The sequence below is a fragment of the Protopterus annectens genome, chromosome 3.part1 (assembly GCF_019279795.1).
Source record: "Protopterus annectens isolate FY-2018-M chromosome 3.part1, PAN1.0, whole genome shotgun sequence".
In the NCBI taxonomy this organism is placed as follows: domain Eukaryota; kingdom Metazoa; phylum Chordata; order Ceratodontiformes; family Protopteridae; genus Protopterus; species Protopterus annectens.
The window spans coordinates 1,639,294,977-1,639,322,768 of NC_056732.1; positions in this window are offsets into that span (position 1 = coordinate 1,639,294,977).

Here is a 27,792-nt window from a genome sequence, read left to right on the forward strand (position 1 = left end):
CTGAGGCCCATGATGAAAGAGGAAGGAGTCCACACTAGAAGAAGTGATAACAGCACTAAGGAAAATTACGTTAGGGAAAGCAGCAGGTGCAAATGAGGTCACTGCAGGCATGAGCAAGATGTTGACTGAATTGGGAAAAATGGCTCCAGAAGGTATCCATAGCAGTACTGAGAGAAAGTTGTATCCCATACAACTGGAGAATAAGCATCCTAGTGCCAGTATGCAAGAAAAACGTGGAGATTCACAGCAGTGGGCAGTACAGAGGTATGAACCTCATGCTACACTACATAAAAGTTCTGGAGGAGATGATTAATATATGCAGATACACAAAATAGTAGACAGTAAGATGGAAGATGAGCAGTTCAAATATAAATCAGAATGCAGTGCAATCAACCCGATAACTGCAGTGAGACAGTTGAGAAGATGCTAGAGGTGAGAAGAGTCCAACTGGGCATTCCTAGACTTGGAGAAAGTATGTGACAAGATCTCAAGAAAGCTGATTTGGGCAGTTCTCTGTCAGTTCAAAGTCCCATAAACATTGGCAGAATTAGTGCAGGTACAAGGACCCTATGACATAAGTTTGAACTATGCTTGGATTCACAGAGGGTCCTCAGTATGAATGGGTGCGTGTTCTGAGCCCACTACCATTCATATAGGGGATAGGCTACATTAGCAAACAGGTCAGAGGGAACAGATAAAAAAGCTACTGAATGTAGATAATATGGCATTACAAGCAGACTCTAAGCAAGAACTTCAGTAAATCATAGGAAAATGGAATGTGTAATGGAAGGCACATGAAATGAAAAATGAGTACAGATGAGACCATTGTCATGCAGTAAATGGGGGGAAATCAGCAGAAGCTGAAAAACTGAGACAGAAGGGTAAAATAGCTGAACAGGTTAACAGCTTCAAGTATCTGGGAGGGGTGGCTGAGGAGAAGGGAAATCTGAATTAGTAGGTCTAGAATCACAGGGCTATTGGCACAGAATGTCAGTGGTGCTACCAGTACTGCTATACAGTAGAGAGACCTGCGCAGTAAAGGCAGAGCAGCTGAGGAAGCTAGAGGTAATAGAGATGAAGTGCCTGACATGGGTGGTAGGATGCACACTGTGGGACAGATGAAGAACGAGGATATTAAAGCAGAAGCCAAAGTATGTCCTATTGCAGAGAAGATAAAAGAGAACAGAGCATGGTGGTGCAAAGACATGAGCAGGCAAGCAGAAGACAATCTGGTGAAGAAGAGTTAGGAAAGAAAGGAAGAAGGCAAGAGGAAACAAGGGCTTCCAGCAAAGAGATGGATGGATTACATGAGAGAAGACTTGCTACAGTCAGACATGACCATCAAAGACGGTAGGAGTGTGGCACTAAATTGAGAAAGATGGTGTCAGTTGATGCAACATCCTGGCCTCATGTAGAAAATGGGGGAAAAGGGGGGAGGGTGGTGAATGATTCTGATTTAAACCTGCATAGAGAAGATTTGAACAATTTTCTTCAAAACTACTCACATACTGAAATTTGCTTTTCCCAACTGATCAAAGAAGCAAAAACACCCTGCTATGTCTCAGCTAAATATGTTACCCTGAAATGAAGATGTACTACCTCCTCAAGTAGATATGGAGAGCCATTTGTCAAAAGATCCTTCTTCAGAGATTTCTTCAACACCTTTGCCACATGTGTAATGAGATGCAGTATACTTGAAAAATAAATCCTAACATAGAACAAAGAAAGGTAGAAAACATTCTGGATCCTTAGAAAACCAGCAATCCACAGACAATCTATTTTACATCTAAACACCAATCTCTTTTTGAAAACCCTATATGTTCTTGAAAAGAAGTAAACCAACTTACCAGCTGTAAAAACAGATTCAACTCATTATCCTCCAACTCAGTGTTTTGCTCATAAGGTCAGCTTTCTTGTTTTGACATTCTTAATAAATTCAGTTGTTCTTCTTTCAGCTTTTCCCAGTTAGGGGTCACCACAGCGGAAGTCCGGTCCGCTAATGATTGGCAGTAGATTTTTTTACGGTGCCAAGGTGCCAGCCTGACGCCCAACCTTCAACAAAGGCATGCCCATTCATGCATGTCTTTCGAATGCCACTCGACCATGGGGAGGACATGCAGACTCCACACAGAAGGCGCTCCAGCTGAGAATCGAACGGGAGAACCTCTTGCTGTAAGGTGACAATGCTATCACTGCACTAGCTTTCCCAAACCTGTACCAGCTGTAGACACCCATCTGCTTCACACATCCTCTCCTCCCATTTTTGTACCACCATTCTGTGTCAAACAAATCAAATTATGAGACAACAAACCACTTGTAGATCACATTCCTTTTGACTCCTCACCTACAAGGACATAATAATCTATAGCCCTGGTTCATGCACTACTCAAATATTTCATAATCACCCCATTTCTGCACATTTATGGTATCTGCATTATTCAAACTATAATGTTCAAATTGTGGAAATCCTTGCCAAAAGAATGCAGACCTGAAAATATAACTTCCTTCTGACCCGTCACAGATTTTCCTGCCTTACAGTCCTTGGTCACTAAGTTTACGCTTTTTAGGGGACAGTTACTATGCTATGACTCCACTATGGATGCCATCTAATGATATAGTATTTAACATGTTTATAGGATAGCTTTCTCTCTCTTCATTTATAGATATCACAAGAAATTTGGATCTTGTGGACCACAGCATCTTTATCAGTTATCTTCTGGAGCTGGAGGTCAGTCTTAACACCTCCTCTAGGTTTCAGAACTTGTTCACTAACTGGTACTTCAGAGTCAAACTTGCCTTCCTCATTTTCCCTACATCTACATTATTCAATGATTTTGTACAAGGTTTAATCCTGGTTTCTCTTTTCTTAAACTATGTTAAAAAACTAGCAAATGACTTCCAAATCTGTCATTCATACCCTATGCTTATGACATGGGAATTAATAGATCAAGTTCTACACACTCTGTGATTCACCATCAACTACAAATAGAACTTCCTTACAATTAGAAAATTTATCAGCTATAAATATGGCCTCCCCTTTATTGCAGTTGCCTCAAATAGAAATATTAGATGTCTACAAAACATTTTCTGCAATGTATTTCAGTTCATCACCATATTTCCAGGGCAAGAGCTTCACTGTCAGATACTTAGAACAAAAGGGATACTAATTAAACAAAGAGCAGACATCTTTTTTAGGCCTTCAGTTGTATTAACTACAGTAGCAGAAACCTTCTTCCCACTAGCTGAAAAAATGCCACAAACATCTTCCTAAAACCTCAAGGACAAAATCATTGTAGACTCTTCCCGCAGAACTCCAAAACGAAATAAAATGTCAATGCATAAGACACTAATTTTCTACCTTTGCTCTAAAACACTGATAATTACTCCCCCTACCCGATGTTGTTGTGTCTTTTGGCTTTTCCTGGTTAGGGGTTGCCACAGCAGAACTCCGGTCCGCTAATGATTGGCAGTAGATTTTTATGTGCCGAGTTGCCAGCTCTGATGCACAACCTTCAGTGTAGGTACCCCCATTCACGCATGTCTCCACACAGAAGACGCTCTAGCTGAGAATCGAACAGGACAACGTCATACTGTGAGGCGACAACACTACCGCAGCACCACCTACCTGATATTAACAAAAAAAAAATCATACAACAAATTTAAAGTGCATTTTCTAAAACAGGTTCAGTGTAAGTGCTTTCGCATGGGTCATGTCATCTAGTCCTTTTCAGGCCCTGTTTCTTCTACTCAGCTCCATATACTTTTATGTCAGCACAAAGTTATCCCATGTAACATTTACTTTCCCTTCCTTCACTGACACCTTCCATTTTTTTTACTGTTTTGTAAATACTGTATATATCCTGTGTGCTATACCATTGTATTCACTTAAATGTTATGGCAATAATTTCACAATGTCTTTCCGTCTTCTTTTTTGTGTACATAATACATATCTAATATCCCATGTGATGTTTTTCATTTATCTATGTTTTTTATTCTTTTAATTCTCCTGGGCTGAGCTGAAAATGATCTATTGTGGTATATCCATTAAACAAATATGATTTAAATAAAACACTTATTCAGCCAAAATTCTACATGACAACTGTAATCTTATCTCTTACAGAGCTTTTTGTGGTGACCGCCAAAACCTAGCTAATGAGTGATCTAAGATTCTAAGAGTAATCTTTTGCTGTGACACTGCACTGCACTGTTTTCATAACATTGATGCACTTTTGCAAGAAAGATATTATCCATGCTAAAGGAAAGGGATCAATGGAAATCCGTCTGCTTGGATCAACCTTGAAGTAAATCAGTTTTTTAACTCATGCTATTTTGTATTTCATTTTGACCACATAATAATAATTAGAAGAAGAACCACAACAACCTTGTACGTTAGGCTAACTAACTTGAAAGTGGGAAATGCTAAGTGCAACAGTCAAGCGTATAAGGAATTTCAAAGAAAAGACGTTCTCCTTGTGACCAATTAATTTGCATTTCTTTTTTTAACAATAGACTGGTATCTTGTTTACTTACAAAGATAATTACAGTAACTATGTCAGCTTTGGTACACTATGAGACAGATCTAGATCTATTTATTTAACATAAATGTCTCTACCTTCCTACAATTAATGATTTGTGTGGGATGTCATATAAATAACTTGCATGTTCCTAGGTATGAAGATTTCAGGCTTATATTCCGCAGCTCTTCAGCTTTTCATAAAGAAATGGAAACTGTGTACACAACACTAAAGCACAGAAATAAGAATCCAGAAGAAACAGAGTATTTTAACCAGCCAGAAGCCAGACATCATACTGGTGGCTGTAGGCAGTATAAATGGCATTAATGAGTGGACATCATTTTTCAATAGTCTGACAAATAAAATGTTAGTGGTTTCTCAAAATGGTTAACACGTGTAAAAATAAAGTAAATAACTGATACAAACCATTCTCATGTACTACTCCTTCCATCTAGCCCCCAAAAGCTGTTTTATTAAAATTGTAGCTATCTCTTCAATCCAATCTGCTTCTCAAATTTTAATCAATCTTTTCATGCATCAAACTATCCATTACATATTCTCACGTGTTTTGTTGCATTACTGCACCTTCAGTTGTTACATTCTAACATGCTAAAACTTCATTCTAAGTGCACAACTAGAACATTAATGTCTGTAAAGATGTTTTACTTACAAGAAAGAAGGAATATCTTCAACAAATGGATCACTGTCCAAAAGGATTTGGTTAACTATGTGCACATTTTATGCCAGCTACTGATGTCTGCAAAATTGAATACTGCCTATGTAATTATAGGGGTCCACTATGAAATCTCGAGATCCCACAATACCAACTGTCAAAATTCTTCCATAATGTCGAGATTGTGTAATCCCGAAATCATGAAAAAAAAAAGGCCCCCCCGCATCCCCCACACCCCCCTACAAATTAAATATACTAACTCCAAGATAGCACTACAGTGAAGAGAACAGTAATGTTCCTGTTCTGCACTGTATAGCGATCTACAGTACCGTTCTCTTCACTGTACAGCTTTCTCGGAATTAGTATATTTAGGTTGCAGGGAGTCTGGTGGGTGCAGGAAGGCTTACTCCCCAGCAAAAACATGTTTTTAAATGCCGTCTTTTTTTTTTTTTTTTTTTTTTTTTTACGATTTCGAGATTCCTCAATCTCAACATTATGGACTCAGGATTTTGACAGTCGAGATTGTGGGATCTTGAGATTTAGAAGTGGACCCAATTATAGGCAGTATCTGATTAAAAAAATGACATTAATCTTTAAAATCCAACAAGGCAAGGAAATTTCATTTTAAAGATTACAGGCTACCTGATTACTGGTAACTGAACTGTACTGTAATCATATTGCAGGGAGAAACGAAAGTGCTTAGATAAACTGCTGTTGATGCTGAAATGTTCCTTCAAATGCAGGTAAAATCACTAAGATGACATCCGTACCATCTTGAGAATAATTATGCACTTGAATAATTATCTTTGTTTAACTAATCCATACCTTGCTTGGTTGTACAGGTTTGTAAAGTCTGGTACATGCTGATGTTTTATTAGAAGTTCATTAATGTGACCTAGCATTAATACTGCAAGTCAGTCATTTCTAAATTCTAATTTAGACTAGCAAAGTCAGACACCTCTTGGCAGGTTTATGAAGTCTGTTCATCTAAGATGCATTAATACAGTGGTTGCCTAATCTTGTTTCATTATATGATTTAACTTGTCTGTTGAATAATCTTTTTTTCACTGAGAAATTTCACATACATTTATTGGCTTGGCCTCTGCTTTATAAACTAGGGCAATAAACTCCCAGTATATTTTTATATAATTATATAATTAAGTATATATCAAATCTACATGAGAGAGCAATCTATAGCTCATAATCCCCAAATTGAATCTGTCGGTCTCAGTAGCACAGCAGGTAGCATACTTACCTTTGATACAGAAGGCTGAAAGTTCTATTAACACACCACGTAGACGGATTTCTCACACTGCAGTGCAATATAAGGAGGGTGCTTCACTCCTGCATGTGTCATCCTTTGGATGAAATAATCTGCCTGAGATGGCGGTAGCTCAGTTGAATGTTAAATATTCCATGGCATCTATCAAAAACAGTATGGGTCCTTTATATACCAAAAGAACTCTTATTTACAACATATTTATGAATATTTATAAATATACAAATATTTAGATATGCAAATCTATTTACACATATTCATAATATCATCTACAATTATAATACATTTTCATCCCTATTAAACCCCATTCCTTTTTCCATAACCATCTGATTTTACTTGATAGTGTTGCTAAAGTCCATTTACTATTAAAATAATTTCAATTATTCTTTCATTCCATCTAACCCATATAACATAAACTAACTTTTCATTTATTCTTTTAACATATTTTTCTTCTATTCTTATAATATGCATATTTAAAGATATCCACGTTTTTTATCCACATCTTTTATATCTCCCAAAACATCTTCTTTATTTTCCCCATAACCCTAATACTCTTTTGTATTTCAAAAACACATTTCCATAGTTTCTGCTTCTTCTTCTTTAAAGTGTAAACATATTCTATCACTTTTCTTTTTATATGGCATATTTCTTTATACTGTCAATTTATCTATTTATCAGTCGCTATGAAAATTCTTGACATTTTATTTTCTGATTATACCATTTGCTTCTTATTTTTATAGCTTTATTTTTTTTCATCTGTTAGATTCTTCCATGGCTATAGATAGTAATGTTTTACCATTAGATTAATATAACATACTTTTATATCTTTTTCAATATCATAAATTTTTATTTTCCACAAAATAGTTTTTCTTGGCAACATTTTATTTCTTCATTTATACACTCTTTTTCTCTTTTATTCTTTTTTACCATACCCCAAAATATATCATACTTATATTAATATAATTTTACTACTAATCTCTCATCATTTTTATTTATCCACTTTAATACTTTATACACATTTAATGCAGCATATACCAGTTGGTTAATTAACCCAAAACCTCCTTCATCTTTAGTTACATAAAAAACACCTGTTTTTACTGGGTTTAATCTTCAACCCCATATAAATGAAAACAATATCTACAATAATTTCTTTTCAAATACTGTTGGCAACATAAATGCATTGTCTAAGTATGCTATTTATATAAAATAAGAACAACTTTACTTTTCTTTAATGTTTTATTATTTTTGTCCTTTGAAGACCACCCATTTCTTGTTACTTGTCTCTTTAGGTTGACAAGAGTCCAATCCATATTTTCTGATTGATCAAAATCTTTCTTTTTTTGAGAAAAGTCCACTGCATCTCCTACAGAATTAAAAGTTTTCTGACCTTCTGGTAAAAAGATACTAATTTTAGCTGAAAAAATTAGTTGAGCTTTAATGTTTAGCTTCTTTCAGTCTTTTATGAAAGGAGTACATGCTTTCCTTTTGGTCATAACAGATGGCAATATAGTCATTGTCAAACCCAACAGTGTTGTTATTTATTTTTATCTGAGAATTGGCCCAATCGGTCTTCAGTACCAGGCCTTTGTCCTGGGTTGGAGATAAATTTTACAATAATAGATCTGGGAGGTTTACCTTTACAAAGGCGAAACACACTCATGCGATAGCTCATATGAGCGAATTGTAACCACGAAAAACAAAAATGCAACAGTTTCCAATGTTCGAAAATCAGCAAATCAAAAAGCAGATTCACTGATTTTCAAACATAAATGTCGAATACAAAATATAATGAAGTGTAAAGCAGGGGGACAAGCCCCCCTCCACACCCACACCCCTGTACTTTAAAATACTAACTCCGAGATTGCACTACACTGGGGAAAGGGACCATTTTCTGATCCCCACTATAGTGCAATATGCCCCAAAATGTCAAATCTGCAATGAGCGAATGTCACTTTGCATTCGCTCATTGCACATTCGAACCTTTTTGCGTTCGATGTTTGCAAACTTTGCAAAAGTCCTTTTACACATCTGCTGTTCACCCGTGTGCAAAAGGTACACATAAAGGTAAAGTGATCTGGGGACCGGAGGATTTTTCTTCAAAGTAGAAGTCAAAAGAGACATATAGGTTCTCTCAATACCAAAAGAAACAGCTTATGGTAGATTTAGAATTTTAGACATCCAGTTAGTCATAAACTGAAACATGTTGTCTCCTTCTTTCTTTTCTGGTACTGCATATATCATAATATTATTTCTTCTAAATCTACTTTCTAGGTCCTCTACTTTTTCCATAAGCAATGTATTTTGTTTTAAAAGGAATTCTGTGTGATTTTCACTGTCTAACATTCTGCTATACAGGTCATTCAAAGTGTCTTCTATTGCTGAGATCTAAACAGATTGTTGTTTTATGATCTTTTTTAACATTTCTGTTTGTTTCCTGGAATTGTCTTTTATATTTATCAGATTTAAAAGAATATTCCTGGATACTGCTCTATATATACTGCAGTTCCTTTTTCATTAAGTTGCTCTGAGAGCTCACTTTTGAGTGGATCATTCTGTCACAACAGTCAATAAAACTTCTGACAGGAAAAAAAAAACAAAGAAAAAACATGAAAACTTGACTTTTCTTTAAACAGTTGTCCAAGTTTGTTTAAAAGTCTCAAAATATATAAGAAAATACATTTTTGTTAAGTTTGTATAATAAAATCCTGTGGAAAAAAAGAAAAATAAAGCAGAACTTAAATGTTGTCCTGTTAGCAGTTTGCCATCTTGGCCATGCCCCCACTCTAAAGCCATCCCTATCACCTCTAGACATTCATTTGTGCAAAGTATTACTTCTTTTATCCAAAAGTTTGTTCATTGCAATTTTTATAATGTCATCTGATACTATACACACTTCTGCCTTCATTGTATAATTGATATCACATACTATCACATTCATAACTAATGCAAAGAGTATACAACACATTGGAATCCCTGTTTTACACTACTCTTCATATGTACCTCTTGGATTAAACAACTTTTTACAAGTATTTTTACTTTAGTATTACTGTATGCTGTTGTTGTTGTTGTGTCTTTCGGGTTTTCCCAGTTAGGGGTCGCCACAGCGGAACTCCGGTCTGCTAGTGATTGGCAGTAGATTTTTACGTGCCGAGTTGCCAGCTCTGACACTCAGCTAACATACATAATTTCCTAACTTTCTCACTTATATTATATTCTTTCATTATTACTCATAAAATTGCATGACCAGTTGTATCAAATGCCTTATTAAGGTCTCTTATCATGATTTTTATATCTTCCTTTCTCTTCACAGTAACATCCATAATTTCTCTAATTATCATTAATAATTCTTGACAATTCTTCCCCTTTATACTATATATAGTTTCATAGTTTCATAGTATAGTACTAGGCTATCTGCCCTGGGGCATTTGTAAGCCTAGCCATAGTGATGTGGCTTTTGCCACCCCATGAAATGGTACAAAAAATGTACAGAATAAATTTAGAATACTGTGCCTCTGTCTAGTAGTGACACAATGAAGGTCCCTTTTTATAATAGAATTAGTTTACTGTGCCCCTGTCTAGCAGTGACACAGATGTGACCCCTGGGGTAAAGTTACGATCTCCCATCCACTCATCAATATTTCTCTTGAAGAGAGTCAGTGAGGGGCTCTGCCTAATACGAACTGGGATCTTGTTCCAAAGCATGGGAAGCCTCTGGGTTATGAATCTATCCCTCCAGCCTGTCCTATTCATACTTGTGCCGAGGTTTAAGTCTTTAGCTCTCGTGGTCCTGATGGATTTGGATTTTTTGAGGTGGAGCATGTCCATCAGATCCTGATTGGACATGGCCTTGTATGTCAGGCAGAGATCACCTCTGAGCAGGCGGTATGCTACTGAATAGAGCTGAAGTTTCTTTAGTCTGGCAGAAGTTGGAGACCCTTGATCCTCTTGGTGAGGTACTTTTGTGGTCTCTCCAGCTGTTGCAAATGCCGGGTGAGGTACATACCAAATGGGGCATTGTACTCAATCGTGGGTCTGATGAGGGAGGAGTACAGGAGTACAATGACATCCCTGGATCTGGATGTGAATCCCTTCATGATGAGGTGTGCAAGGTAGAATGTTTTTCTGACCACTTTGGCAACGTGGGTGTCAAATGAGAGGTCGCTGTCAACTTGGGTCCCTAGGTCTCTGATTACTTTTTCTGTACTCAGTGGGTTGCTGTCTATGTGATAATTTGTGGGTACTTTGTTTTTCCCAAAGGGGATGACTATACATTTTTTGGCATTTAGTTTAAGGCCGTGACTCCAGCACCAGCTGAGGCCTTTTTGTAGGATGTATGTGTCCGCTGGTGTATCGACTATGGTGCCTAGTTTGCAGTCATCTGCAAACTTTGTCAGCCACAGCCCTCCCATGTTTGCTTTAACATCTGAGAAATAAATGCCGAACAAGAGGGGTCCCAGGACAGATCCCTGTGGGACACCACTTGTGACTGGCTTTGAGTCTGACATTGTTCCAGTGATTTTAACTTTATGGGTTCTGTCCTTTAGCCAGTTTGCAACCCATCTAGTGACATAAGGGTTTACGTTTAAGCTGTTGAGCTTATCTATGATGCCTGAGTGGGATATTGTGTCGAAGGCCTTAGCCAAGTCCAGGTAGGCTGTATGGACTGCTTTGCCCTCATCAATGGCTCTAGTGACTGTTTTGAAAAAGTCAACCAGGTTCAAAAGGCAGGATCTGCCCTTTACAAAGCTGAACTGGGTGGGGTCAAGTGTCTGTCGGTCCCCTATGTCTCTGTTTATGAGTTCCATAATGATTCTTTCCATAGCTTTGCAGACCAGGCTGATTAAGCTTATGGGGCAGTAGTTTCCAGGGTCTGTAGAGGCACCCCCTTTGTGGAGTGGGACCACTGTTGCTGTACGCCAGTGTTCAGGTACATATCCTGAAGTAAGGCTAAGGTTAAATAGCATTTTTATGTGTGGGTTTAGCTCCTCTTGGAGTTCATGTAACACGCAACCCGGGATGCCGTCAGGTCCCATTGATGCTGTGTTTTTAGCTTTGTTTAGGGCAGTTCTCACTTGGACATCTGAGATGACAGGGAGATTACATTCAGCTGGGATAAGTATTTCTTCTTTTGGGGGTGAGGGAGGGGAGAAATTTGCACTTAACCTGTCAGCCAGAATGTTGGCAATATCTGTGGGTTCAGTGTATTTTTGTTATTGTGAACCAACTCTGAGCATATCTGAGGGTTTCCGCCCAGGTTTCTAACATAGCTGAAGAAGGCTTTGTGGTTATCTTTAGTGTCCTTAGTGATTTTTCTCTCAAAGTTGGCCTTGGATGTTTTTATGAGAGAACGTAGTTTTCTGCTAATGTTGATCAGAGATGTCTTCCCTTCATGGGATTTTGCTCTGACATGCAGTAGCTTCCTTCTTTTGTTATACAATTTGTTAATGGCTGAGGTCCACCAGACAGGGCGCTTGCCTTTGGTGGAGAGGGACTTGGATTTATTTGGGATTGCATGATCCATGCATTTGTGAAGGATTCGGCATTGTGGGATGTGGTATCCACTGGCACAGTAGGCTTAAAGGATACCATCTCAGTCTTAAGAAGAGTGAAGTCTGCTTTTGAGAAGTTTTTCACTGTGGTCTTTTGTGCTGGGGGTGGAGGTGGGATATGTATATCCAGGGTGATTAGTTTGTGGTCAGATCTCACTAGTGAGGGGTATACTTCCGGTGTGGAGCATTTTGTCCCCATGTTTGTGTTGATCAGGTCTAGTATATTATCTCCCCTAGTGGGAGAGGTGACTAGTTGTTCCAGTGCATTTGAATTTATGAATTCCAGGAACCTTTGGGCTAGGGTATTAGGGCTAGAATAATGTACCCAATCTATGTTTGGGTAGTTGAAGTCTCCCAGTATGATGGTATTTTGTGATACATTCATATCCTCCAATGTCTTCAGGAAGGCTGAGTGGGGTTCTTGAGATTGGGAGGGTGGTCTGTAACATGCTACCAGTTGTATAGCAGTTTTGCCTATGGTTAGTTGCACCTGTATGGTCTCTGATGCTTCATGTGTTGCTACTAACCTGGAGGTGTGGGTGTCCTTGATGAATATGGACACTCCCCCTCCTTTTGTGGTTCGGCCCAGGTTTTGGGGCCGAAAAGCATAATACGAGGTATAGCCTGGTAGTGTTGGGGTGCTCTCAGGAGCCTTGAGCCAGGTTTCAGTTACTGCACAGACGTCAATGTTCTCCATGTTGAGGAGTGCATCAAGTGCCTGCATCTTGAGATTTAGACTTCTGGCGTTGAGCAGCATTACCCTTAGTTTTTTTCCATTTTTGTTTTCTAAGGAGGTGGGTTTGTCTTTTGAGCCTTGCCTAAAAAAAGCACTATGGGGGTGGTAAGAGCCTTAGCCAATATCCGGAAGCCCAGTGGTGACAGGTGTAAGCCATCCCTTGCGAAGCAGCGTGGCTTGTCCAACATGTCATCTCAGGCAGACAGACATTGGATCCCCTTGGAATGACACTAGTACTTGAGCCAATTATTAAAGCTGATCATCTTGTCTTTGTATTGTGGTATCATTCTTGGTGAGGGCAAGATGCTGCTCAGGGTCAGGGTCATACCAGCCTGGGCTACATAATCGGAGAGCTCTTCTATGTCTCTTTTCATGTAGTCCAGGGAGGTACGTCTCAGGTCATTCACACCAGCATGGACAATGATGGAGTCATATTTGTACTTGCTTTGGAGTGACTTGAGTGCATGTGTTATGTGGCGGATCCTAACTCCGAATAGACAGCTCACAGTCACCCTCTCCTTGTTCAGCTTGGTCAGCGGGACATCAGTGTGTCTGACTATGGAGTCACCTATTACTAGTGTATCAGGCAAGGTGTTTGGCCTTAAGGGCTGCGATTGGTCGACACACTGATTTATTGAAGTATGTGTTGCATGTGTTTTGTTTTGAGGTGGTGGATTTTTGGATGTCTGCTTTGGGAGCCTCTGTTGTTTTGGTAAGTTTTTTATTGGAGCCTCCGAGTATGTCTTTGTGTTTTTATGTGTTTGGTTTGCAGTTGTGGTAGGTCTATGTGGGACTGGGATTGTTGTGTGTGTGTGGTTACCATCTCCTCCTGTCTGGTCATGCCAGCCCTGAGTTGAGAGAGTTCAGCCTCCAGTTTGGCTATATAGTTGCATCTCTCACATGTATTTGTGTTTGTTGGGAGGAGGAGAGGGTTGTCTGTGTACATGAGACAATTGTAGCATTGTCTCAAGATACCCAGATTGACCAGCTGAACTGGAGAGGACGCCAGTAATCTACCAGTCGACATGCTAGAACAGTATAAGGGAGTGCTGTACCTTTAAGGGAAGTGGATATTCACAGGGGTGGTAAGTAGATGTAGTGCTTTACTTAGTACGAGAGTGCTTACTTAGTAGAGAAGTATTGAGAACAAGTGCTAGGCTTATAATATAGTGAGTAGTCTGATTATACTAAGAGTATATACCTTATCTTCCATCATATTTTAAATTTTAGTTTAAAATCTCCATTCTATTATTTTCATAAATATCTTAAAACTGTTATTATTCAATACTGTCAGTTTTTTTAATTGTCTTCTATCTCCTTTGCTCCATATGAATTTAAGTATTCCACTACATACTTCTTTATACATAACCTCCTCATTTAACCATTCATTCAAATCTTTACAAAAACATTTTTTGTCACTTTCTTAAATTTTTATACATTTCATACCCCATTCCTTCTGGACCTGCAGCTGAATCTATATTTACATTTTATTTATTTTACATTTGTTTACTGGGAAAATCCGACTGGACACAGGTCCTTTTTCAGAGGAATGCTGGGGAGAAAAGCTCCAAGAGTAACAAATACATACAACAGGGAAACAAATACAGCAAAGTGAGAAGCAAATACATACAAGATAGTGGTTTCAGACTCAATAAGTAGAGCAACAGTTGGGAGGATGGCCTAATGGTTAAGATGTTTGCCTTCCAAACACAAGGTGCAGTGTTTGAGTCTCACAATGGATAATTGGCTAGGCTTACAATGGCTTGCAAGGACAGTTAGCCTAGTATGAACCTATGAAAAAATTATTGTTTACATTTAGTGAATATATCCAAATGATTATGTACAGTTAAAGTGAAACTACCATTAGTGGTAGATCATGCTAGTAGAATAAGAGTAATGATAATAGAGTGAAAAGGAGGAATAAGTTATCCAGCGGAGTTGCAGGTGCAGAGCCAGGTGTTATTAAGGTTCATTTTTAGAAGTTTTTTTAAGTTGAAGTGTTGAGGAGTTAGTTACTAGTGAGTTCGGGAGATTATTCCAGTGTCTGGAGATGTAGTTGAAAAAAAGTGATTTGCCTGCTGAAATGTTAGCTTTGGTCGTGTGTAGAAATAGTTTGTTGCTGGAGTGAAGGGGTCTTGAGGAGGAATATGGCTGCGTGATATCTTTGAGTGCAGGGCTTTCTTCTGATTGATAGAGTATTTTGTGGGCGAACGTAAGTTGATTAAAGAGAAGAAATTGAGGGAGTTCAAGCCACTTGAACTGCTTAAGTGATGAGTAGTGATGTGACCTGTATGCGGCATTAATGGTAAACTTCGAGATTTTATTGCAACAGACTTTGAGTTTGGCTGGATCTGTCTTGCGGAGGTTAGTTAAGATTGCGGAGGTGTACAGGAGAGTTGAGAGGAGGTGGGTTTTAGCAACAGTGGATTTTGTCTTATTTGTCAGAAATCTGCCCTTATACTTTGTCTAGCTCTTCTAAAGAAATCGCCTTTTCCAATTTTTTATTCTCTTTTTCTGTTAACTTTTTTTACTTTCCATGTTTTTATCACTACCATCTTTTTTCATTAACATTTCTTGTACATATTGTACTACACTATTCATATTTTCATAAGTTATTTCTAATTCTTTTGCATTTCTCTCATTACACTGCCATCTTCCTTTACTAACCTGCTTAGTAACTCAGTACTTCTTAACTTTAACTTGAAAAAATATATTTGCCTATATGTGCAGCAGTTAGCGTTGCCGCCTCACAGCAAGAGGTTCTCCAGTTCGATCCTCGGCTGGGGTGCCTTCTGTGCGGAGTCTGCATGTCCTCCCTGTAGTCGCGTGGGTTTTCTCCGGGTGCTCCGGTTTCCTCCTACATCCCAAAGACATGCTGTAGGTGGATTGGACACACTAAAAATTGGCCCTAGGCATGAGTGTGACCATGTGTGTGCCTTCTGTGGAAGGTCAGGCTTCGGGCTGGCAACTCGACACTGTAAAACTTCACTGCCAATCATGAGCGGACGGTGTTCCACTGTGGCGACCCCTAACCAGGAAAAGCTGAAAGAAGAAGAAGAACATTTCTTGTATTTTGTTTTTGAATTCTTTCATATGATTCTGTTTCTTTTTCAAAGTACATTCTATCATTATGTTCTAAATCTTCCAATGCTTCATTATATGTTATTTTATATTTTTTCATCTACTTTTCTCACATCATATTGCCACTGTAAAAAATATTGTTTTAATATTTTCCTTAAATGTCATCCACCTTTCAGACTAACTTTTATAAAAATCACATACCAGTCTCTTTCATAGGTAGGTACTAGGCTATCGGCCCGAGGGCCTACGTAAGCCAAGCCAACAAGGTTCCATGGCTTACGCCACCCAAGAAAGTTATTTTCCTGTGCCACTGTCCAGCAGAGACACAGAAGTGATCCCCGGGGTATATTTCCTATTTCCCATCCACTCATCAAGATTCTTCTTGAAGAGTGCTAATGAAGAACTTTGCTTGACATAGATGGGTAGCCTGTTCCAGAGTATGGGAAGTCTCTGGGACAGGAATCTATCCCTCCAGCATGTCCTGCTTATTGTGGTGACAAGGTTTAGGTCCCTAGAGCATGTAGCATGGAGGGATTGGGATTTCTTTAGGTGTAGCATGTCCAACAGCTCGGGGTTTGACATAGCTTTATATATTAGGCAATATGCTACCGAGTAATGCTGGAGTTTTTTGAGACGATCAGTGTAGGGCATCTGTTTGAGGCCAGTAATCCCCTTTGTGAGGTACCTCTGTGGCCTTTCCAGCTGCTGCAGATATCTTGTGAGGTACAGTCCACAAGGGGCGTTATACTCTATAATGGGTCTAATGAGAGTCGAGTGAGTACAGGGGAACAATGACCTCTTTTTTCCTGGATGAGAACCTTTTTATGATGAGGTGGGCCATGTAGAAAGAATTCCTGACTACTGTGGTGATGTGATTATCAAAGGACAGACTACTGTCCACCTCTAATCACACATTTGGTGTTAAGTAGACTGACGCCTATGTAGTAGTTCATGGGTACAGAGTTTTTAGAGTATAAAGGATTAGTCCAGATAAAATCACTCTAGCTAGCAGATCTGGGAGACTCTCTCTCTCTCTCTGTCAGATTTCCTTACTCATTCCATGTTTTCTCATTTATCCTTTTTCTTCTTTTGCCTATTTTTTATATATTTCTTGTTTCCTTTATCTCTAGCCATATTGCAAGATAATGAGAAAATCCTGTGAAGTCTGGTATCTTACCTGTGACTTAAAGGGTGACAGGACACTTGTCATTCTACCTGCTTAACTGAATAAACTACTGCAAACTTCAACAAGGTGTCTTTATTTCCCCCACAGGAAGGGTATCAGAGAGAGAGAGAGAGATAGAGTCTCCCAGATCTGCTAGCTAGAGTGATTTTATCTAAACTAAACCTTTATACTCTTGTTTCCTATAACTAAAACTTCAAATACTATAGAATAATCTATTTGGATTATATACATACACATTTTGTAAGTCCATGAACTTTTCTCCCAAAGTTTTAATTTTTCCACATCTTATAACTTCTAACATTTTTCTTATATTATTTCCTTTCTTTTTATGCTTGCCTCTTAAATCATAGTTAAACTCTCCTGTTATTATAATATTCATATTTATCACTATATACTCTAAAGTCTGGTGAAAAAGCTTTCCCTTTCTTTACAATAAGTATATACATATAATGTTATAATTATATATACTTATTCTTTATATTTTAAATCTACAATGCTTAATCTTTCCATTTGAGCTAAAAGTACATCTAATATCATAACAGTATTTCTACAGAATAGATATTACAGAACATTTCTCATTTCTCAAATTCTAGATTATCTTTCTCCCCATAGTTTCTTTGCGTGTAATTTTTCATAATTTGTTAAAAATCTTCCCCGGGATTCAATACACTCCATGCAGGAAGAGTGCTTGCTACTCCTGCACAGAGTGAACCGAGTCCATGTAGCATTAGCATTAACAGCAGCGCACCTTGCATATTCATGAAGGCGTGCTACTGCTAAGGCTAAATGGACATGAAGAGTACTGAGTGCAGGGAGCCTGTCTAAGCAGTGCATGCACATCTAACATGCCCCCTGCGCTCAGAAAGTGCTGTACTGCACTTTTTAAAAGTATTTCTGTGTCCGTGTACACTGAAATAGTTAGGGGAGCAAGAAACAATGCAGGGGGGTGTGTGGCAGGTTCTATCACACACCCCCTGCATTGTAAAAGTGCCGTACGGCCATAGCCATTAACTGTACAGGTTGCTGCAGAATGCCCAGATGCCTGCCTCACATACTTCTCAACTTCCTAGAGCAAGGAAGCTGTACAAAGCCATAAATAATGGGGGACAAAGGCACACAAATAGGGGCATTCCCTATTTATTGCTGACAAATCTGGAAAGCTGATAGAATAGAAGGTATGCAGTAGCACAGACTATCTGAAGGGTATGAAGACTGAAACACAAATGTCTGCCATATGAAAGTGCTATACAGCCATAGCTGTTAACTGTACAGGTTGCTGCAGAATGCCCAGATGCCTGCCTCACATACTTCTCAACTTCTTAGAGCAAGAAAGCTGTACAGTGCCATAAACAATGGGGGGACAAAGGCACACAAATAGGGACAATCCCTATATATATAGTGCACTGACAAACATGAAGAGCTGATAGATTTGAAAGGTATACATTAGCATGGACCTCCTGAAGGGTATGAAGACTGAAACACAAATGTCTGCTGTCTGAAAGTACCGTATGGCCAAAGCCCTCAACTGTACACATTTCATCAGAATGCCCAGATACCTGCCCTCACATACTTCTCAACTTCCTAGAGCAAGAGAACTGTACAAAGCCATAAATATAGGGGGACAAAGGCACACAAATAGGGATGCATTTGATATATTGCACTGACAAACCAGGAAAGCTGATAGAATAAAAGGTTTGCATTAGCACGGACCTCCTGAAGGGTGTGAAGATAGGTGAAGGCTGCCAGCCTAGCCAGATAGAATTTTTGGAGATAATTCTGTCATTTGTAAATATTGATATAAGCCACAGGCTTGTTCTCTTAAATGAGAAAAAATGGTGTTAAATGTGGAACTGCAAAAATGTAACAACAGTGCACTCTGCTGTAACAAAGCTGACAAGTCAATTCTTTGATGTCAAAACTCAGAGCCGATCTGTCTGGATGAAGGGATTCTGCCTACTGTTTTGAGGCCAACCGTCTCAAAAAACTGCAGCTTTACTCCATCGCATATCGCCTACTCAGAGGCGATCTCTGCCTAACACTCAAAGCTATGTCAAACCCAGACCTTTTGGACATGCTCCACTTAAAGACATCCCAATCCCTTCGAGCTATACGCTCTAGGGACCTAAACCTTGTCACCACAATAAACAGAACATGCTGGAGGGATAAATTCCTGTCCCAGAGACTTCCCATACTCTGGAACAAACTACCTATCTATATCAAACAAAGCTCCTCATTAGCACACTTCAAGACAAATCTTGATGATTGGATGGGAGATAGAAAATTCACCCCAGGGATAACTTCTGTGGCTCTTCTCGACAGTGGCACAGGAAACTAATTTTCTTTGGTGGCGAAAGCCATGGTACCTTTTGGCTAGGCTTATATAGGCCCTAGGGCCAATAGCCTAGTACCTACCTATGAACCTATGATTGCAACTTTGGTCACAGCTGCATCAGAAAACAGCAACAAGGAGGACAATTAGACTGGCAGTGAAGATGTATCACAGTCCGAGGATGGACAGCTCAATCTTCCTGCAATGGAATTAAAAATCCATCTGGTGCTAAACAGACTTGAGTTGGAGGCCAGGCATTTGGAAATAGAAGCAGCTGAGAGACTAAGGTGTCTAGAGAGTGAGGACCAGGAGAAACTGTGACGTTTGCAGGCTGAGGAGAATGAGAAACTGCTACACCTGGAAGCTGAGGAAAAGGAGAGGCAGATGCAGCATGAGAGGGAGATGCTGACTCTTTGCCAGAGTCATGGAGGTAATGGGGAAGGGAGTAAATGGACCCCAGAAGCACAAAAGGTCAGCAAATTTCTTCCGCAGTTTAAAAAGGTGGATAATTTTGAGTTTCATTCATATGCTTTAGAGCGTATGTAAACAGTATGATGTTGACCAAAGACTCTGGGTACGGTTCCTGACCCCCTCTATGGTAAAGCTGTAACTGTATTGTCTAAACTTGCTGGTTGTGAATATTTTGATTATGCTGCTGTTAAGAATCACTTGTTAGAAGGTTTTAAGCTAACACGTGAAACTTATAGGAAAATGTTTTGTGAGCATAGATGCAAGGCAGATGAAAGTGTGTGTGAATATGTTGCTGAACTGAGCACTTATTTTCATAGGTGGCTGAGTGGATGTCAGGTCACCACTTTTAAAAGGCTGGCAGACCTTTTGGTGAAGGAACAAGCCCTTAGCACTTTGCCTGAGGACATGAGGATCTGGTTAGCTGATAGACAATGTGCTACTTCAGATGAGTTGGGGAAGAAGGGAGACCTATACCTAGCATGCAGGGCATCCATGCACAGGAAAGAAACCCCTAGTACTGCTCATGGGTCTAAAGGAACCCATGGTTGGGGGCAGCACAGGCTGCCCCAACAGAAATTGCCAGTAGCATGGGAAGCCACTAGTCCAGGTACACGTCCAGGACCTAGGGTTAAATGTTTTGAATGCAACCAGTGGGGCCATGTGGCATACAGATATCCATGGGGGCAAGGTGGGGAATAAAAGTTGAGAGAGCCAGTAAGTGGGAAAGACAAAATGCCAATAGTAGGTTGTCTTGAGACAACAGGGGTACAGAACTACCATCCTGCAGATGTCCTGATAGGGAAGGATTTGGATGAGGCAGTATCATGTGTTTATGCAGTTGCATGCAGTCAGGCTAGGAGACAAGCATGTGGGTCTGGTAGCCTGGGGAACCCAGAAAGACTGCATACTTGCAACCAGGACTGGTGAGTGGTTGCTTCAGGGAGGGGGCTACTCTGTAGCAGTAAGACTGAATGTGAGCCACAGTGGGTACTGATGTTCCCTTGGACAGAGTGACTGCAAAGGTAGAGGTGAGTAGTAGTACCAAGGCTGACAGTGAGGCACCACTGTCAGAGGATGCTAGACTTCCTGTGGAAGGGGAGCTGGGAAGGGTTACAAAGAGAGAGTTGAGACAGGCTCAGCTCTCAGACCCTACATTGTAAGGCCTGAGGCAGGTAGCTAGGGAAGCACCTGGTTCTCAAGGGAAGGGGGATCTGTATACTGGGACAAAAGGTTAGTGTATAGAGAGTGGACTCCTGAGACAGGGCTAGAAGGTGAGAGAATACAGCAGTCGGTAGTGCCTGGAGCCTACCATCTGGCACTTCTAGCCATAGCCCATGATATTCCCTTTGCAAGTCATATGGGCATAAAACGTACATAGAGATGTATTATGCAGAACTTATATTGGCCTAGAATTTCCAGAGATGTAACAGAGCACTGCAGGACCTGTGAGCAGTGTCAAATGGTAGGCAAGGCAGGAGACAAGGTGAGAGCTCCTTTAATGCCTTTGCCTGTGACTGAGGAGCCATTTCAAAGGGTACCTATGGATATTGTGGGGCCGCTGAGTACCCCATGTTTGACAGCATAAAAGTATATCATAGTGGTAGTGGATTATGCTACACGATACCCTAAGGCATGATACCCTAAAAAAAAAAAAAAAAAAAAATTTCCACTTCATCTGCCTTACTGTATTTGTGTTTCTTCCTACTTTATTGCCTTATTTTGCTTTTGCCTCTTCTTAAAAGTACTCAATTGAATTTATTCTGCTGCCTTTATTACTGCTTGTTAGTAGCCTGATTAAATTGTGACTGTTATTCTAAGGCCCTTGTTTTAAGCACTTGGGCTTCAAACCAGTTGTTTTACATTAAGAAGGTTTGTGGTCTGCACTGTTGTGGCAGGACAAGTAGCGTACATCCTTCTAAGTTGGGAACTGCTGATTGAAGGCTCAGTGTCTGTTATTCTAAAAGTGTATTAGTTCTGGGTTAAGAACTTGGGCTTCAGGCCAGTTATTTTACATTAAGAAGGTTTGTGGTCTGCACTGTTGTGGGAGGAGAGGCTAGATTCTGCCCTACTGAGCTGGGAATTTCTGGTTAAAGACTTATTGCACATGCTTACTTGAACTGTTTCTTTCTAAAATCGGTACGTCTTGTTTGCTGCATAGACTAGATTCAGGCCGGCTGGATCTAGCTTTGTTTGTATAACTTGTGCACTAATCCAGGCCGTCTTTTTTGGAGAAGGTTTCTCTGTACCCTAGTGGCAGGACTGTGCAGTTAGAACTTGTCTGATTGAAGACTGCTGGAACAGGGCTCAGTTTTAAGCTTTTTAACTGGTTAATTGGGTAAAGTGTTGTTTTGATTGTATCTGCTCTATTTTATGGAATATATATATATATATATATATATATATATATATATATATATATATATATATATATATATATATTTGTTTCTCGCCTTTCTGAACTAGTATAATCCAGTTTTTATGTTATTGCTGAATCCAGGGCTGTGTTACAAGTTTCTGTTTTGCCATACCTTACTTGGATAGAAGGACGTTTCTCTGTTCACCTGTGAGAGAGCGGAGCTTTGAGCAAGCTATCTGTCCCTGGAGGAGTGGTTTCAGCCTAGAAGTTAGAAGTTTATTGGCCTTTTTGGGCTAATTTTGATTGTATCTGCTCTATTTTCTGAAAAAAAAAATTATATACTTGTTTCCCGCCTTTCTGAACTAGTATAATCCAGTTTTCAGGTTATTGCCAAATCCAGGGCTGTGTTACAAGTTACTGTATTGCCATTACCTTACTTGGACAGAAGGAAGTTTCTCTGTTCACCTGTGGGAGAGGGGAGCTTTGAGCAGCCTATCTGTCCCTGGAGGAGTGGTTTCAGCCCAGAAGTTAGTAGTTTATTGGCCATTTTGGGCCAATTTCTATCTCTTTCACTTCCCTGCTATAAAAACCTCATTTGTACAGTTTTTATGCTTGTATTCCACTCAGTAAGTGCCTTCCAGGTGTTCTGCAGAGTCTACAGCAGCAGAGAGACAAAAGAGTGACTTTTAGTGATTAAGTATCACTATTCTGCTTTTCTTGCTGTCTTAACTAATTCCGCCTAAAACACCAGTATTTTTAGTGAATCTGTGATTTAAAATGTTTGTTATTGTATACAACTCCACACAGCTCCTCATGGTGTCCTGCAGAGTGATACAGGCAACAGAGAGATCCAAGAGAGACTTTTCCAGATTTAAGTATTTTTTTCTCTGTTTTTTTTGCTCCAATTGCCTTTTGCCACCTAAAAAGCAGATTTCTAACTGATCTGTGCTTTAAAAAGTTTAAATTGCATTTGCCTTCTGCTTTTTAAGTTTTTGCACTTGTTTTATATCAATTTAAGTCGTTTTTGTATTGCATAACTGTTGCAGGCAACACACTAAAGTGCGCTAGCCTGTTTATAGCATTTACAGTGTTTTCTGTGTGTTTTTCTGCTGTTTCCTGAAAAAAAAAAAAAAAAAAAAAAAAAAATTCTCTTTTCCCCTCATTGCTGATCTAGATTAGTCCAGATTTCAGGTTTTGCTGAATTCCAGACTGTGGTATAGTTTCCTGTGTTGCCCATATCCTTACTTGGATAGGAGGAAGCTTCTCTGTTCATCAGTGAGAATGGGGAGTTTTGAGCAGCCTATCTTTCCCTGGAGGATGGTCTCAGCCCTGAAACTAGTAGCTTATTGGCCGTTTTGGGTCAATTCCTATCTCTTTCAGTTTCCCTGCTATAAAACCCGCATTTGTATGGTTTTGCACCAGTATACAACTCCGCACAGCTCCTCGTATTGTCCTACAGAGTGATACAGGCAACAGAGAGACCCAAGAGAGACTTTTCCAGATTTAAGTATTTATTTATCTGTTTTTTGGCTCTGACTGCCTTTTCCAGCCTAAAAAGCGAATTTCTAACTGATCTGTGCTTTAAAAAGTTTAAATTGCATTTGCCTTCTGCTTTTTACAGTTTTTGCACTTGTTTTATATCAATTTAAGTTGCTTTTGTATTGTATAACTGTTGTAGGCTACACACTAAAGTGCGCTAGCCTGTTTATAGCATTTACAGTGTTTTCTGTGTGTTTTTCTACTGTTTCCTGAAAAAAAAAAAAAAAAAAAAAAAATTCTCTTTTCCCACCTTTGCTGAACTAGATTAGCCCAGATTTCAGGTTTTGCTGAAGTCCAGACTGTGGTATAATTTCCTGTGTTGCCCATATCCTTACTTGGACAGGAGGAAGCTTCTCTGTTCACCAGTGAGAGTGGGGAGCTTTGAGCAGCCTATCTGTCCCTGGAGGAGTGGTCTCAGCCCTGAAACTAGTAGCTTATTGGCCGTTTTGGGTCAATTCCTATCTCTTTCTGTTTCCCTGCTTTAAAATCCGCATTTACGCGGTTTTGCACGATTTTGCACAGAGCGCAGCATCGGGCAGCGCCGCTTAAACGGCTTTAAACTATTCCCGGCTCCACAAAGTCTTCTCTTCACTTTTTCCCTTAGAACTGTTCTAAATCTCAAAGTAAGCACTCTAGTTTCATTCTAAAGCCCTGCAGTTGCTCGTATAAGTAATCTTATAAGTAAGCACTAATAAACTAAAGCACTACACCCTCTTATACTCCCTTTAAGTACTTGGCTCCCTATTGGTCCTTTTTGATCAGTCAAAAAGTAGTTCCTTATACTATTCTGGCATGTCCAAAAGTCAGTTTCGGGCTTACTCTCCAGTCCAGCTGGTGAATCTGGGAATCCTGAAGCAATGTTACAACTGCCTTTTGTACACAGACCACCCTCTCCTCCTCCCAACAAGCTCAAATATATGTGAGAGATGCAACTTTATAGCCAAACTGGAGGCTGAGCTCTCTCAACCCAGTACTGGCACAGTCAGTCAGGAGGAGAAGGTAACCACACACACCACAAATCCAGTCTCACATAGACTTATCGCAACAGCAAACCAAACATATAAACACACAAAAACATAGTTGGAGGCTCTAAATAAAAATCTGCCCAAGCAGCAGAGACCTCCAAAGCAGACTTCCAAGCAACCGCTACCCCACAACAATACCCACATATCACATAGTTCACAAAGTCAGTGTGCCACACAGTCACAGCCCTTAAGGCTAAACAACACACCTAATACACCAGGCTGAGCAAGGAGAAGGTCACTGTAAGCTGCCTGTCGGGTGCCAGGATCCGCCGCATAACACAAGCACTCAGGTCACTCCAAAGCAAGTACAAATATGATGCCATCATTGTCCATGCTGGTGTGAATGACCTGAGATGTACCTCCCTGGACTACATGAAAAGAGACATAGAGGAGCTCTCTGACCATGTAGTCCAGGCCGGTATGACCCTGACCTTGAGTAGCATCTTACCCTCACCAAGAATGATGCCACAGTATAAAGATAAAATGATCAATTTTAACAATTGGCTAAAGTATTGGTGCCATTCAAAGGGGATCCAGTGTCTGTCAGCCTGGGATGACATGCTCGACAAGCCACGTTGCTTCGCTAGGGACAGCTTGCACCTGTCACCCCTGGGCTTTTCAATACTGGATAAGGCTCTTGCCACCCCCATAGTGCCTTTTTTAGGCAAGGCTCAAAAGACAAACCCACCTCCATAGACAACACAAGGAAAAAGAAACTAAGGGTGATGCTGCTCAACTCCAGAAGTCTAAACCTCAAGATGCACACAATCGAGGCTCTACTCAGTATGGGGAATATCGATATCTGTGCAGTAACAGAAACCTGGTTCAAGGCTCCAGAGAGCACCCCAGCACTACCAGGTTATACCTCATTCCATGCTTTTCGGCCCCAAAACTCAGACCGAACCACAAAAAGAGGGGGAGTATCCATATTCATCAAAGACACCCACACCTCCAGGTTAGTGGCACTGCATGAAGCATCGAGAGACCATCCATGTGCAGCTAACAGTGGGCAAAACTGCCTTTCAGTTTGTAGCCTGCTACAGACCACCCTCCCAAACTCAGGAACCCCACTCAGCTTTCCTGAGAACACTGGAGAATATGAAGGTCTCTCCAAACACCATCATATCGGGTGACTTCAACTACCCAAACATAGACTGGGAGCACTACTCAAGCCCCAACACCCTCGCCCAATGGTTCCTAGAATTTATAAACTCAAATGCTATGGAACAACTGTTCACCACTCCCACAAGAGGGGAAAACATATTGGACCTGATCATCACCAACATGGGGACTCTATGTTCCATACCAGAGGTATACCCCTCATTGGTAAGATCTGACCATAAATTAATCTCACTGGACATCCATATCCCGTCCCCACCCCCAGCCAAGGAAACCACGGTAAAGAACTTCTCAAAAGCAAACTTCACACTTCTCAAAACCGAAGTGGAATCCTTCAAAGCCCCCGGGCCAGTGGAAAATACGGCCCAAACAGCAGAATCCTTTACAAATGCATTCTATGGACACCTACAGGAATGCATGGATCGTGTTATCCAAAATAAAACTAAGACTCAATCCTTCAAAGGCAGGAGACCTGTCTGGTGGACCCCAGCCATAAATAAGCTATACAACAGAAGGAGGAAGCTACTACATGATAGAGCAAAATCCCAAAAAGGGAAGGCATCTCTGATCAGTACTAGCAAGAAACTACGATCCCTCATAAAATCATCTAAGGCCAGCTTCGAAAGAAAAATTGCACAAGACGCTAAAGATAATCACAAGGCCTTCTTTAGTCATGTCAGGAACCTGGGTGGCAACTCCCAAATATGCTCTGAGTTAGTGCAAAATGACAAAAAAATACACTGAACCTACAAATATTGCCAACATCCTGGCAGACAGGTTCAGTGCAAACTTCTCCCCCCCTTCCCCCCCAAAAGAGCAAATGTCTGTCCCAACAGAGTGTAGCCTCCCTGACATCACAGATGCACAGGTGAGAGCTGCACACTCCAAAGCAAAAAACACAGCATCAATGGGACCGGACAGTGTCCCGGGCTGTGTCTTACATGAGCTCCAAGAAGAACTGAACCCTCACATAAAGTCACTGTTCAATCTCAGCCTTACTACAGGATATGTACCCAAGGAATGGCGTACAGCAAGAGTGGTCCCACTCCACAAAGGTGGTGCCACAATGGACCCCGGAAACTATTGCCCTATAAGCCTGACTAGCCTGGTCTGCAAAGCTATGGAGAGTATCATCATGGAACTCATAAACAAAGTCATTGGGAACCTCCAAACACTGGATCCTACCCAATTTGGCTTTGCTAAGGGCAGATCTTGCCTCTTGAACCTGGTTGACTTCTTTGGAACAGTCACCAAGGCCATAGATGAAGGGAAGGTAGTCCACACAGCCTACCTGGACCTCGCAAAAGCCTTCAACACAATACCCCACTCGGGCATCATAAATAAGCTCACCAGCTTAGATATCAACCCCTATGTCACAAGATGGGTTGCAAACTGGCTCAGGGATAGAACCCACATGGTCAGAATTGCAGGTGCCATGTCATACTCTAAACCAGTTACACGTGGCGTCCCACAAGGCTCAGTCCTAGGACCTCTCTTGTTCAGTATATATTTCTCTGAGGTACAGGCTAACACGGGAGGACTATGGCTGACCAAGTTTGCAGATGACTGCAAACAGGGTGCCATAATTGACTCGCTGACTGACACAAGCATCCTCCAAAAGGGTCTCACAGAGATGGATAACTGGTGCCAGAGCCATGGCCTAAAGCTAAATGTCAAAAAAGTTCATAGTCATCCTCTTTGGGAAAAACAAAGTGCCCACAAATTACCACATAGGTGGTAATCCATTAAGTACGGAAGAAGTAATTAGGGATTTGGGGACCCAAGTAGATAGCAATTTCTCCTTTGACAATCACATTGCCTAAGTGGTTGGAAAGACCTTCTATATAGCCCACCTTATCACGAAAGGGTTCACATCTAGATCAAGAGAGGTCATTGTGCCCCTCTACTCATCACTCATCAGGCCTATAATTGAAT